The sequence below is a fragment of the Panthera leo genome, chromosome D1 (assembly GCF_018350215.1).
Source record: "Panthera leo isolate Ple1 chromosome D1, P.leo_Ple1_pat1.1, whole genome shotgun sequence".
NCBI classification, from domain to species: domain Eukaryota; kingdom Metazoa; phylum Chordata; class Mammalia; order Carnivora; family Felidae; genus Panthera; species Panthera leo.
In genome coordinates this window covers 9,268,225-9,282,963 of record NC_056688.1, presented here as the reverse complement: position 1 = coordinate 9,282,963, position 14,739 = coordinate 9,268,225, and the positions used below count along the sequence as shown (strand labels likewise).

Genomic DNA, 14,739 nt, shown 5'->3' with positions numbered 1-14,739 from the left:
ATAGGGAAATAGTGAAGCAGAAGGAATGGGCAGTCTCACCTGACAGATGGAACACACTGACCAGAGGTGAGGGATTGCTCCTAAGTCCAGCAGTTGATTAGTAAAAGTATGATTCAGGGACCAATACTAAGTCCTTGCGAGGGAGGTTGGTAAAAGTGAGGCAAGGGTTTGAAGTGAAGAGGAGTGGAGAAGGCAAATTTACTAGCAGCAAGAATAACGATGCCGAGCTAACAGGTGCCAATCACCAGTCTCTGCATCATGATGTCTGACTTGATCCCGGAAGTGTGGTTGGGGCTGGACCTGCAGGTTGCCTCCGCAGTGACAGGAGAGGAAGGAGACAGAGGTTAGGAACAAGGCTCGGTCAAATGAGAGCTCTCTGTGCTGGTTCTTGTCTTGTTTCCTGAGGCCAATCATTTTAACTGATGTGTGAATAGCTCTTTGAACTTACTCTGTATTTTAAGACTTGTTGAGTGAGTGTGTTATAGACTCAACACCGACTGTTAAGGCAATAAAAGTTTATGCTGAGAGTAAAAGATTTCTAAGACTTAGGTAAATGACACATAGGCATCAATTTATATCCTAAGCAATTAGGCTTCATAAACTACTTTTTGTTTTGCATATTTTGAAGCTATTCCATTAGGTGCGTACAAGTTTATAATTACAGTATCTTTGTGATGAATTGTTCCCTTTATCATTAGTTCATGACCTTTCTTCATCCCTTACAATTATTTTTCCCACAGAATCCAGAATCTATTTTTTTCTGGTGCAAACGTAGCTAGAGCACTTGCTTCTGATTCGTGGCTCTCTGGTGTAACTTACTCTGCTATTGTAGTTTGAAAGTGTCTGTATCCTCGTTTTTAAGTGTGTTTCTCGTAAACATCACGTAGCTGACAAACTGATACTCTTTGTTTTTTCAAGAAAGTTTTATTTCATTTACATTGACTGTGATTAAGGAGATACATGAATTCATCTCTGTCACTGTATTTTGTGCATATATTAATTCTTCATCCTGCTTTGTATATTTGATCTCCTTCCAATTTCATTTGGAAGAACTTTTTTAATTAATCTTTTTCTTCAACATATTTGGAAGCCATCTATTCCATTTCCTTTAAAATTACCCTGAAACAAGTCTCTATCCTCTTGCCAGAAAAATACAAAGACCTTACAAATTGTAATTTCACTAGCTCTTCTCCATTACGTCATTTGCTACATCACTTTTATACTCCCAAATGAGGCACTGTCATTTTATTGTTTTATACAGTAACTGTACAGACTTTTTCACATTTCTACTGGTTCCACTGCTAACCATTCTTCCTGGCATTTCACGTCCATCCTTCTCATTGAAATTTCTTCTTCCTGAGGTTCAACCTTTGGAAGTTCCTCCAGTGAGACTCTCCTTCAGTGATCAACTCTGTTCTTTTGACTGCACAAAGATGTCTTTGCCCTTCTTCTTAAAGAATAGTTTAGTAAAGGGTGAAATTACATGTGGATAGTTAACTTGCTGTCAGCATATTGAAGATACCGGCTCTTGCATTTATTACACTGGGTTTACATGAATTTGATCCCCATGTTCACTAATTGGCTGCAATTCAAAATAAGGAGGTTTTTTTTGTTTATTATTTATTTTGAAAGAGACAGAGCACAAGTGGGAAGGGGACAGAGAGAGAGAGAGAGGGAGAACCCCAAGCGGGCTCTGTGCTAGCAGAGCGGGGCTCAAACTCACAAAACTGTGTGATCATCACCTGAGATGAAATCAAGAGCTGAATGGTCAACCAACTGAGCCACCCAGGCACCCCCAAAGTAAGAATTAAAAAAAAAATCAATCTGCTATCGCCTACACTGTAATGGAATCCAAATTTATGTTTAATATAGCAAATCTATTAAAATTATCATTTATAGCCCTCATCCTTAAAAAAATAAAAGGCTTTGAATTGACTATTCAAATCTGAGAAATTCTTCAGGGACAAATTTCAAGAATTTAGTTATGAAGATACAGATTTATATAGCCTTAAGAGGAAGGTAGCTCTTTATTGAACATTTTCCTTGAAACTTCCAATCTTGGAAAAAGCAGTAGCAGCATAGGAGAAGGACATCGTTTTAGTATGTCGAATGTCAGTGTCAAATGACTTAATATTAGGCTGCGGCTTTAATGTAAAATGTGCACTAATAAACAAGTAAATTTGGTGTAGATTTTCAATAAATACTTAGAGTCAGCATAAAACTATTTAAGACAAGTTTAAAACTCAAGTAACATTTCTGTACATTCTTTTTTCTTTTCTTTTTTTAGTGAGAGAGAAAGAGAATGTGCGCATGCACGGGTTGGGGAGGGATGGAGGAGGGAGAGAGAGAATCTTTATTATTCTAATTTTTACTTTCTTTTTTTTTTAATTTAAATTCAAGTTAGTTAACATATAGTGTAGCATTAGTTTCAGGAGTAGAACCCAGTGATTCATCACTTACATACAACACCCAGTGCTCATCCCAAGTGCCCTCCTCAATGCCCATCCCCCATTTAGCCCATCCCCCCACCCACCTCCTCTCCAGCAACCCTCAGTTTGTTCTTTGTATTTACGAGTCTCTTATGGTTTGCTTCCCTCTAGTTTTTATCTTATTTTTCCTTCCTTTCCCCTATGTTCATCTATTGTGTTTCTTAAATTCCATATATGAATGAAGTCACATGTTGCAAATAGCAAGATTTCATTCTTTTTGATTGTTGAGTAATATTCCATTGTGAATATCATGAGTAATATTCCACATCGTCTGTATGGGAGAAAGAGAATCTTAAGCAGGCACTCAATGCACAGCCCAATGCACGGCTCAATCCCACATCCGTGAGATCATGATCTGAGCAGAAATCAAGAGTCAGATGCTCAACAGACTGAGCCACCCAGGCACCCCTCTGTACATTCTTAATGTACTTTCCACTTCTCATATTACACTTCTCTTTTTTCTTATGCCAGACGGGAAGGAGTCACCCTTTCTCTCTTTGCAAATGTTCTTTCTGCTAACTGACTATAACTGCCAAAAAACAAATGTAATAGAGTCAAATATGTATTTGATTTATTAGTCTAGGTGGTTCTTTCTTAAAGAGAAATAGACATTTATGGTTTAAGGCCCAGTTAAGGTTCGCTTTCTTCCTTTTACATTTCTTCTTTCCTTCCTTCCTTCTTTCTTTTTTTTTCTTTTTTTTTTTTTTGTTGTTGTTGTTTTTGAGACAGTATATGCAATTCACCTTTTGTTTAAAAACACAAACGAAAAACCTCTGTGCCTGTTGGGCTGGCTGGCTTTCCATTCTACTGCACTTAATTTAATAAAACTGTTTCATATCTGCTGAAACACAAAGTATAATGGCTGATGCAAAAGCAGAACTCAGCAATAGGACGTTCGGGTAAAAGCTGGGGAAACCGAGGAGGCTTCACAAAGTACGTCAATCACATAGCAAGTGAGTTGTACATTAAGTGAGAGAGGAGACTCCTGCTTTCTCGTGCCTTCTATTTCATCCATCATGAAGCCTCACGCACCCACTTTTTATTCACTTTCCCCTCTTCACGTCCATGGTCATTACTGTTGTCAACACCATCTTTGTTAGTTGCTTCAGCCCAAGCTTGCTGCTTTTCAACCTGCTCTACACATGACCTAAAACACACTTGACCTGACCAGCCACAATCCTGCTTAAAATCCTTGGTTTTATTATTACTTTTCTACCCTTTGAGTGTCTGGCACATAGTGGTTGCTAAATAAACATGTGTGTGTTTTTAATGAGATAAGAGAAGAAAAAAGGAGACGAGAAGTAATGGAAAGATCAGTACATTAATTCACTTAATGAATATGGGAACTCCCACTACGTGTCCTGCACCGTGCGTGGTGCTCCCGAGGGTGAACACAATAGATACAGGGTTCCTGTCACAGGGAGGCTTCGGGCTCACTCGTTCCGTGTAAACAACTAAATGGCTAAAGTGCCCAGGCAGTGACTACGTATGGGGTATTGTCCTAAATGTTCTATGGAAGTGATCTCACCTGGTCTTCACAACCATCTCCAGTGAGTTAGGCACTCTTATTATGCCCGTTTTGTTCAGGAGACCACCGGGGCATGGCAAGGTTAAGGCAAACTTGACGGACAGACCAGAACCCTTTTTTTAATTCAAATCTATAACACACGGCCAGCATCCAGTTCATTAGAACAGACCAACGATTTCTGAAGTGGTAAGGGGATGTTGTACAGCAGAGGCATCACCGAGCAACCAAAGAGAACTGACTTCCAGGGTTAGGTGTGGCTATGTCTGTGCTGGATTTTCAGAAGCCTCCAGAATTCCTGGTGCATAGTAGGAAGGGGATTCATTTCTATACCCCTTAGCCTTCTGCATAAAGCATGGTGACCAAGTTTGCTCTCAGTCCAGGATTTTCAGCTTAGAATTTATCCAACTACCTATTTTGTATTTTTTTTTGAAATCTTTAAGTTTCCAGTTTTAATACCTACTGTATTTGTTCTTTTTTTTTTCTTAAAGAACAATTTTTTTAAATTTTTTTTGAAATCTTTAAGTTTCTGGTTTTAATACCTTACTGTATTTGTTCTTAAATTATACCCTTTGAAAAAAAATTCATGTTTATTAATCTTTTAATATTTTTTAAATGTCTTAATAGTCATTATCCTTAATATATTTTTACGTTTATTTATTTATTTTCGAGAGAGAGACAGAGAGAGCGAGTGAAGGAGTGGGGGGAGGGAGGAAGGGAGAGAAGGAGAGAGAGAGAGAGACAGAGACAGAGACAGAGACAGAGAGAGAATCCCAAGCAGGCTCTGCACTGATAGTGGGGCTTGAACTCATGAACTGTGAGGTCATGACCGGAGCTGAAACAAGACTCAGATGCTTAACCGGCTGAGCCACCCAGGTGCTCCTATCCTTAATATTTTCTTCCTTATTATTATTCACTTATTTTTTTACTATCTTTCAATTAAACTTTTAAAGATACTTTGTACTTTCCACCTCACATTTCTGAATTTGCTTCATTTTTTGCTCTTCTCAACCATGTCCCCAACTTTATCTAATTTTATTGTTTTAATAAAGTGGTTAATTAAACGGGGTTAAATCTTATGCCTTTGTGAGACTTTAATCTCGACTCTTGCATAAATGAGGGGAAAAGGCCTCGTGGAGCATGAATCCCAGGACGTGCTTCTGGGGATGATTTGCGGTGAGCCAGTCCTGAAGGCAGAGAGTGGTGTGGGCCGGGCTTTGTGTGCCAACGAGGGGCGAGGGGAGTGGGGAGCCCTGAGCGGGTGCGTCAGGAAGCCCGGCTCTTGCCCAGGTTCTTTCACTAACTGCCCTTGTGACCTCTGGCAGACCCCTTCCCTCCTCTTCTCAGCAGGAGCAGGAAGGGGCTGAAATAAATCATTTCCAAATGGGTCTTTCCAGCTTCACTATTGTGTGTGCCCTGTGATTCAGATGCTAGCGGATTAGCAGAACAAAGCAGGGCATTTTGATGGAGTCATATTAAAATGGCATAGCAAATTATGAGAACACTGCTTTTTATTACTTAATAACGTTCTCAAAAGAAATCCTTGAAGTATCCCTGACCCTGTGCCTAAGTCTTGCCCTGTTCCTCAGCCTGTGAACCTCATCAAAATATCCCTGGCATCAAAATGGCAAAGTCACAATAACACGAGCCCTTTGCAGAATGGCAAGGCTTTTATTTCTATAGAACTGGGTTTGGATTCCAGGCTCAGTTGCTCACTTATCCCTTAGCTGTGTGGCCTTGGGAATGAGGCTCTTCAGCCTTAGTTTCCTCATCTATAAAAGTAAATTACAGTCCTGACACTGAACATAATAAGCTTAGCAATGAAATGTGCAAAGGGCCAATGCATGCTTCATCACATATAGAAAGGAAATAAAGTATAAGGGAGTTTAATGGTCCCCAAAGAACTTCCTAAAAGAAAATCATCTGTGCTTCACTAAAAAGTTTTTAAATCATGATTTGTAGGTGGGGAGGGTCTTGGGTTTCAGAAAGGCCGATGGCCCCAAGACTGGGAAGAGGTCATGGGCTCAAGAGGGAAGGAAAAGCAGAGATCAGACAGTCAGACAGTCTGAACGCGTACCGAACAACTTATCGGATGTACAAAGAGTAGGGGATGTTTATGAAAAACAAGCCCCCATGTCTCACTCGCTCCTATCCCAAGATCAGAGCCTTGTTTCTGAGTCAGAGCTGAAAACCAGCCTTTAGAAGTGTTATTGCTCACCAGGGGCATGTACTAGGATGATACAGCAACATTGCTTTTGAGCTCTGTGGCATTGTGACCTCATCTGGCTTAGAGGAATCTCAGAAAGACTCATTTGTGGCTTTAAGTAGTGACCAAATTGGCTAAAAGTCCCAAAGATAAAACATGTTTGACATGTTGCTTCAGGAGGAAGTTTGGAACACTTGGTGAACTTCTTGAGAAATAAGGTAATCTTGTGAAATTGGGTCATCTGGTTGCCGAATTCCTGAGATCCAGCGAAGAGAGTATGGGGGTGTGTATGTGGGGGGAGGATGGGTTGAAACTGGTTGGATGATGATGATGATGATTTCTCGAGAATCACAAAGAGAAAGAATGCATTCAGGTTCTAGAAAACTGTCCATATTCTCAATTTTGGAATGGCCCTCTACCTCTAAAAGAAAGCTTCACCTGGAAAATTATCTCACTTTCAATTTTCATTCTTTTGAAAAAGTAAGTGGGCACCCACAAGATACTACAAGCTATTGGAGGCGTTCAGTATATCAAATCAGGTAAGACACAGCCATTCCTGGATTGAGTTGACAGTCTTATGAGGATAAACTCATAGACAGCTCATGGTACAATCTAATGTGTTGGGTGACATTTCAGAAAATTGAGCAAAGTACTGAGGATCACAGAGGACAGATCAGTCAACTCTGCCTGTGATATTCATAAACAAAGTCTTCATAGAAGAGGTAATATACTACTTCTGGTTTCTTATAATAAAGGTAATTTAGACATAAGCAGGGGAGAGATTTTAGTCAGGTGCAAAGCGTGTACAAAGAACACATAGAGTCAGAAACTGATATGGCATAGAGTCACAGGCCTAATACAGACTGGAATTTGACAAGAAGGCTGTGATGGCAGGATCTTAAACTGCAGGGTAGAGCGACAGGAGGGAGTGAGTCTACAAAGACACTTGGAGGCTAGCATTCATGCTAAGCTAGAGTGTTTGGATTTTATCTATAAATTCCAAGAAGGCCAAGAAGAGTTTTTGTTGTTTTGTTTGGTTTTCTTTATTAACCTGCCATGGGACATCATGGTTTTGTTTTTAGTCAAACACATTCAGTGGAAGAAAGATGTTTAATCAACTGCACTCAGGAGACTCTCTTAAAGTTAATGGTCTGGTCTTGGAAGAAGGGATAAACACCACCGTTAGAAGAAGTTGGAGGTAAGTCCTCACACTGAGGTGGAACAGTATACACGAATGAGAGATCAGATGTAAGGATGTTGAGACGAGCTAGAAGGAGGTCTTGATGATGGCAGCAAGATTTAATTTTGAAGGCGGGCTAAAAGACAGCACCATAAATCGATATGAAAAATAACCTCATTCTTCATTATACACATGTTCTCTTGACATGTTTTTGCTCATACAAGTGGAGGAGAGTGTGTACACCTATTTTTTTTTTTTTTTTATGTGGGCAAAGATGTTTTGCTTTAAGAAGATGAGATGGGGTCTGGTTGCAGCCTACTCGTAAGTGTAGGACATCACACGTGCCAGAGATGATCACCAAAATTCATGATCTCTTCTTTCTGGGCACATGGCTGGATTCCATGTCCTAGCTTCCATTACAGTAACGTGTGGCCCTGTGGTTGAGTGCTAGCCCCTGGAATGTGGGCAGAAGTGACATACACTGATTTCAAGCTTGACCCATAAACTTCAGGGAGCAGTCCTCCGTGCTCTGTTTCCTCCTCTGGCTGGCTGGAATGGAGACAGCTTCCATGGCATTAATCAAAGCTACAAGGTGAAGATAACAGAGTCTCCAAGAGCTTAGGTCCTCAAGTGACTTTGCAGAGGCTTTTCACCTCCTCGGTATTGTTACACGACTAAAAACATAAGCATAAGTTGAGGTCTGTTCGTTACAGAGATTACTCTACCCTATTACATCAAATTGTCACATTGATTTGTTAATTTAATGAATATCTGTTGAATATTAATCGTGCACCCAGCACTATATTGGGTGCTGGTGATGGAGTGAAGAACAAAGTATATGAACTGTCTTGCTGTCACAGAGCTTACGGCCCAGGAGGTGAACCGCAATTTAATATGTTTCAGCTCAGTGTGCCTCAATGTACTATTTTATTACATCAAAGTATACTTTTTATATTTAAAAATCCCCCTTCACATAATATTGATTTTTTTTGACTGAGAGATGCACACGTGCAAGTGGGGTGGGCAGAGGAGGGGGGAATTCCAAGCAGTCTCCACCCCAGAGCAGAGCCCGAGCCCCCACGACCTGAGCTGAAATGAAGAGTCAGACAATGCTTCACCGACTGAGCCACCCAGACACCCCTCCCCTAACACTGATTTTTAAAAACATGATGAGTGCTATTAGTGGTTTGAGATGATTTTCGTAAATAATCAAGAACCAGCAAGGTATAGAGACAGCTGATGTGTAAGCTCTTTCCAAGTTTCTAGTCACTTTAGAAATTTTATATTTTATTAGTGTCATGGCAGAGTTTACAGTTATCTACGTGATATGATTTATGCTACCAATATCACCAGCTTAATGCTTGAGCTGACTTTTTCATTAATAGAAAACATGTTCCTTTGACATTAATAACAGTGAGAATTAATAGGCATTTATATGAACTTCTGCTTCTGAGAAAAGGTTTTTAAGCTGAGTGTGTGTATATATTAGTACAGAACAGGTCTGGGGAGGGGGGTAGACGGGGTAGGGAAGTAGCCCCTGATGGATTCCAGGTTGCATGGGTTCTGCTTGAGTTGCCCATCAGAAATTCAGGAGGTTCTGTGTCTGGTAGACAGCTGGGTTCCTGACTCGGGGGGTCTATTTGTAGGTTGGAGAAAAGAAACTAGTGGTGAGGAGCAGACTGAAAACACAAAGAGAGGGACTGATACATGGGGCTGCAGGCTTCTTTCTTACCTGGGAGAAAGGTCCCAGGAGTTGCTTGGTTCCTCTGGACACTCTCTTCAACACTCCGTGAATTCAGATACACACTTCACACTTAACACAACATACACTTCTTGCGATGAGCACTGAGTAATGCACAGAACTGTCAAGTGGGTCAGGAGTCCAGGCACAGCCGAAGCGGGTCTCCTTCTCAGGGTCTCATACGACCACAGTCAAGGTGTTGGCTGAGACTGCAACCTTATCCAAGACAGCTTCTCTTCTGAGCTCAGGGGCTGTGGGCAGAATGCAGCTTCTGATTAGGTCAGGCTCACCCAGGATAATCTCTTCTGATCAGCTTAGGGGCCTTAATCACATCTGTAATATCCCTTCACCCTTGCCATAGAGTGTAACCTAATCGTGAAAGTAGGAGTGATTACCTATCCACAGGCCTGCCCACACTGAAGGGGAGGTGATTACACAGAGTATGCTTATCAGGAGTTGAGACTCTTGGAGGTTATCTTAGAATTCAGCCCACTACAGGGCCATGGATATATTAATTTATAGAGCAAGTATTTTTTGAGCACCTAGTATTTGACAAAGTGTTCTTACGGTACCTTTGAAGACAATAAATTCTTTTTTTTTTTTTAATCTGAGAGAGAGAGAGAGAGGGAACAAGCAGGGGAGGTACAGAGGAAGACAGAGGGAGGAACCTCAGGCAGGCTCCCCTCTCAGTGTGGAGCCTGATGTGGGGCTCGATCTCCAGACCCTGGGCTCATGACCTGAGCCAAAATCAAGAGTTGGACACTCAAATGACTGAACCACCCAGGTGCAGTGACAATAAATATTTTTTAAAAAATAGAGCAGAATCAACAGGATTTGGACTGCCAGAAGTTAGCATGGCAAGTGTCTGTTTCAAGTGAGGTGTTAAGGTTTGGTTTCATGGAGAAAGAAACATCTAGCACAAGACCCCTTATAATAACCACAGTTCTCCCTTTACCTACACCCAGAGGTCTTCAGATGTTGTCTCAATTTATTTTCCCTTAATCCTTAATCTTTATTTTTGTAGGACTAATGAGGTAAATTAAAAATCCCTACATTGGATTTTATTACATGTAAGTTAAGACTCCACACACCGGGGTGAGCCAGAAGGCAAAAATCTCCTAAGCCCAAAGAAACCAGGGAAACCCGCTGCTGTTTCAAAGGGGTTCAAAAGGCAGAAATCTGTTGTTCAAAAAGGAATCCAGCAAGCTCACATTTGGTCCCATCACTGAATCGGGAGGACACTGGGCCTGCCCAGAGCACACAGTTCACTGGTTCACCAATTTCATTCATCCCATGCAATATACAGAGAACTTGTTATATGTTAGGCTTCACAATAAGCATGAAGATTTCAAAGATAAGTAAGGTACAATCTCTGATTTTGAAGAATTTACATAGAGTGAGACACAGAATCATGTACAGATAGTTCCAGTTATGGCATCCTGTCAGGAGCATCAACAGCTACTTGCTACAGAGACAAAACACTCTCCCTGGGGTATCTTAGCAGAAAAGTGGAACCAAAACCCTTAACAATTTCTAGATGAGCTCTCTAAAATGTGGCCTAAGATGATTTTGACAGATGTATAGTATTCTACAGGCCCAGGGTGGGGCTGGTGAAATAATCGCATTTACCCACAAATGGCTCCCTTGGGCTGAGCCTGGGAGAAGAAATGGTAAGCCAGTGTTGTGACTTGACCAGAGACCCCAGGAGGGAAGAGCAACAGAGTGTTCAGTATTGAAAAGTCGGCGTTTGTCTAACTGGAAAACACAACAGTACCACAGACCCTGCTACTAGGAAGCTAGGGAAACAGTAGCCTCATCAACTGTCTCGAGCGTGTTCTGTCATAGCCCTTGTGCGAGAACTGGACTGTCCACAGTCTTGTCTGCTCTGGATCTTAACGCATCAGTCCCTGAAGATTGGCATGGCCGATGATGCTGTATCTATGCGGGGACCAGGCTGCTCAAGGGCCCTTGTATTTGCTGGCTATTGCAAGGGGACAAACCATCCTGAAATACAGTGGCTTGAAACAACAGTCATCTGTTCACCCCACAGTTCTGCTGATTGGGCTCACTTGGGCAGTCTTCCTGTCTCGGCCAGGCTTGGCTGGTCTCACCTGGGGTTTTTCACAGGCTAGCAGTCAGCTGGTGGGTCAGCTGGGCTGGTGCTTTATGACAGCCTTGTCTGGGACACCAGGGCTGACTTAGGCCTCTCCACACAAGGTCTCCCCTCCCAGGCTTATCTGCAAAATGGTCAAAGGTTAAGAGCAACAAGAGAGAGATAAGGACTCATTTTTGCTATATTAATGACACTGATGACTTTGGTGCCAGTCAATTTTCTTTTTTTTTTTTTTTTTAATGTTTATTTTTGAGAGAGACAGAGTGTGAGTGGGGGAGAGGGAGCCACAGAATCTGAAACTGGCTCCAGTCTCTGGGATGTCAGCACAGAGCCCAATGTGGGGTTCAAACTTGGGAACTGCGAGATCATGACCTGAGCCGAAGTCAGATGCTTAACTGACTGAGCCACCCAGGCGCCCCCAGTTAGTCAATTTTCTATATAACAGCTCCTTGACCTGGGTTAATGCAGAAGTGACATTTCACCTCACCATTTCCTAAAAGCTAAGCGCAATCCAGGGACATACTTATTTTGTTTTTCCAAAGGTAGGAGACATAGGAAAGATTAAAACTCCAGGTCAGAGAGCGATTCGTCTGACATTCTTTTTGAGCAGCCTGCTGCCAGTGATGTTTACAAAGCACATTGGACTGGACGCGGGGGTAAAGCTACATGGTGCTAGCCCACGAAGATGTCAGCCTGAAGGTGAAGGGGGCCTGGAGTTTGCCCAGCTGAGAGGAAGGGGTTTTCCTCACACACAGCTGTGTGACCAGTAACCTGCTCAGATAGCTCCAGAAGTCCCTCTCTTTAGCTTTCCCTCTGCCTGACTCTTCCCACCCTCCCCCATTAGCCCTTGTGAGATTTAGTAATACCAGCTAAGCGATCATTCTCACAGAAAGGTAAACCTCCATCAAGGTCACGGGTCATTCTTCCAATGCTCTGGATTATCCTGAGATCAATGAGAATTCACTGTATATAAGTTCTGGTAGTTTCAGGGAGCTACTAAATTATGCCCCCTTTCCCTGTGAAGTGAACATATTTTATTCACCAGAAAATACCATCCAGATGTCATTGTGTTTGACAGTAATTGGTTCAACAGTATCTACCGAATACCCATGCACCAGGCACTGTGCTGTGAGGTGGGAGCACAGGCATGGTCCTGGCCTCACGGAATTGCGGGGGGGGGGGGGGGGGGGGTGTCTCACAGAAGATGCACTGAGCAAGCATTAAAACTACCACGATTGTTAGGAAAAACTATAAGCTGTCCTGAGAACATAAAACGGGGGGATCGCGATTCCTCTCAGGGAATCAGGGCGAGTTTCCCCAAGGAATAGCTGTTTCATGTGAGAGCTGAGGGGTAAGTAAGAATTTGTCAGGTTAAAGGGGTGGTGGAAATGGGAGACTACGTGCCCCGCAGAAGAAGGAACGTGGTATGAGTGCCCAGAATCAAGGCATTCAAACAACTGGAAGAAACCTCGCTGGAAGGAAAAGAAGGCTAGGAAAGCAGCACATAGGGATGGGTGCCCATAAACCACATTAAAGTTCTTATTTCTCGTTACTGTCATTGTTGTTGTTGTTATTAGTGGTAGTAGTATTAAATCCTTCCTTCATCATTTACGAGTAAGTTTCAAAGAATTTTTTTTTAATGCTATTTCTAATATCATTTGGGTCTGTCCATCTGTCTATCTTCAGATACACCTACTTCTCTGTCCCTTGGCCGGTCTGTGTCCCCTCAGTGTGGCCTCCTCTATGTAGTTCTTGACAATGCTGTCTTCCCGACCTTGGGAATATCTTGAGAGCAGGATCCTGGGAAACCTCACCCCTACACTCAATTTGTAGTCTCTTTGGGCAGGTTTCAATCCCTACAACTACTTTTCCCTCTAGGCTATTTGAATTAATGGTGAAAGTAAATTTTCATGAGACACTAAATGAATGTTTTACTCCTATGTAAACACCTAGAATTTAGAGCATTCTAGTAAAAAGCAAGGGGAAACCGAGCTAAGCTAAAGAGACCCCTCTCGTCGGCTTGCACTATTCGTTCCCGTTAAACTCTGAATGTGTGTTACTTCCCATGGCCACCACCCTCTCCTCCTGGGGAGAGGTATCTATAAATGAAAGAAATCAGGGGAAGACTTCCAAGATGGTTTTCATTTTCCAAGGCATTGGGCTGGCTTCTTGTTAGTATTCTGGAGGCTGCTATATCAAGTAATAGACCCTGGTATTTACTAAAGAGCCTTAGGTGGTGGAAACTACCTGGGCTCAGAGGCCTTGGGTTCAAGTTCTCGTGCTCTTGGTTGCAGGATTGTGGCGTCTCTGTGCTACAGCATTTCCATTTACAAGACAGCTCCTTGTAGCCCTAAAATCATAGCTATTCACAAGCTCACATACACTTACTACCTTCTGTGTTGAAGATTCTGTGCTACTAGGTGTTGAGTATTCTAATTCACTTTGTTGGCAAATAATCAACGCCAGTTTAAAGTCCACACTTAGAGTCACTTCACGGCGTGACATGTTCATCTCTGTCAGGATTGGTTAAAAAGTTCTACGTCTAAAGAATGTGCACTTCAGTGCCATGGAATAAGACAGAGTAGGGACTTTGCTTTTCCTTCTGACTTGAATCAGCTTTGGCCTGTTTTTTATTAAGGTGTGAAAGATTGATGCCGGCCACTTAATTTACCTCAGATGGTGCAATCCAGTTTGTACCAGTGGATGACCTCCACTTGGAAGATACAGGATTTTTTAGAAAATAATACCAACTGGAAGAGAACAGAAGGAAGGCAAGAAATTTCTCTTTTGTCTTTATTGTGTCCAAGTGAAAATTCGGCCAAACGATAACCATTATTTACCACAGAGCTACTGTGGTTTTTATCCCTCCAAAATGTCACTTGATTATCTTGATACAGCACAATGCTACTTTATTGTCTTGCTACAAGGCAGGGTCCCTGCCCTAATCACGATAGAGAAACATATTTGATCAGCCTCTTTTTCAAGCTGCGCTTCCTATAAAGCAGCTACTGAATTATCTGAAACTGACATGAAGCCATCAGCCAAATAATGCAATAATGCACTAAAAAAATATTTCCTGAAAATAAAAGGTCATCATTGACATTTAAGAGATGGTGGGAACATGAAGGCTTGGGTACATTCTCTAATGTGTACAGGGTGGGTGTGGTGAGAAGAGGGGTTGATTCTTGAAATAAAATCAACTGCTATCAACAACTCTGAGTCACTAGCAAAAACAAATGACATGTTTTCTGTGATCCTTGCAACGTCTCGTAAATTGACCCTAATCAACAGAAAGACCGGGTGTTGTACAGGGTATTCCCTAATTTCTTCTTTTATTTAGCAGACGTTTATGGGAACTCTCTACTGTGGCAGGAACAACGGCTGCTGCTCAGGGCTGGGCAGGCAAATGTGACTAAGAACTCAGCTCCACAAAGAGCCTGGAAGATCTAGAAGTTTCTTACAACAGCGTGAGATATGTGATAAGA

The 14,739-nt window shown here is 42.0% G+C and overlaps 1 long non-coding RNA gene across 2 annotated transcripts; it reads left to right on the top strand.

Annotated features, from left to right (window-relative positions):
- Positions 1 to 6,321: 6,321 nt before the first annotated feature.
- On the top strand, positions 6,322 to 14,019 carry LOC122199201. Of its 2 annotated transcripts, none has more exons than XR_006193407.1 (5): positions 6,322 to 6,438; positions 6,702 to 6,759; positions 6,857 to 6,942; positions 7,303 to 7,418; positions 13,893 to 14,019. It is a non-coding gene; the product is annotated as an uncharacterized LOC122199201 (long non-coding RNA). The 2 variants fall into 2 exon arrangements; XR_006193406.1 differs by lacking the exon at positions 13,893 to 14,019 and adding an exon at positions 7,811 to 8,092.
- Positions 14,020 to 14,739: the final 720 nt, after the last annotated feature.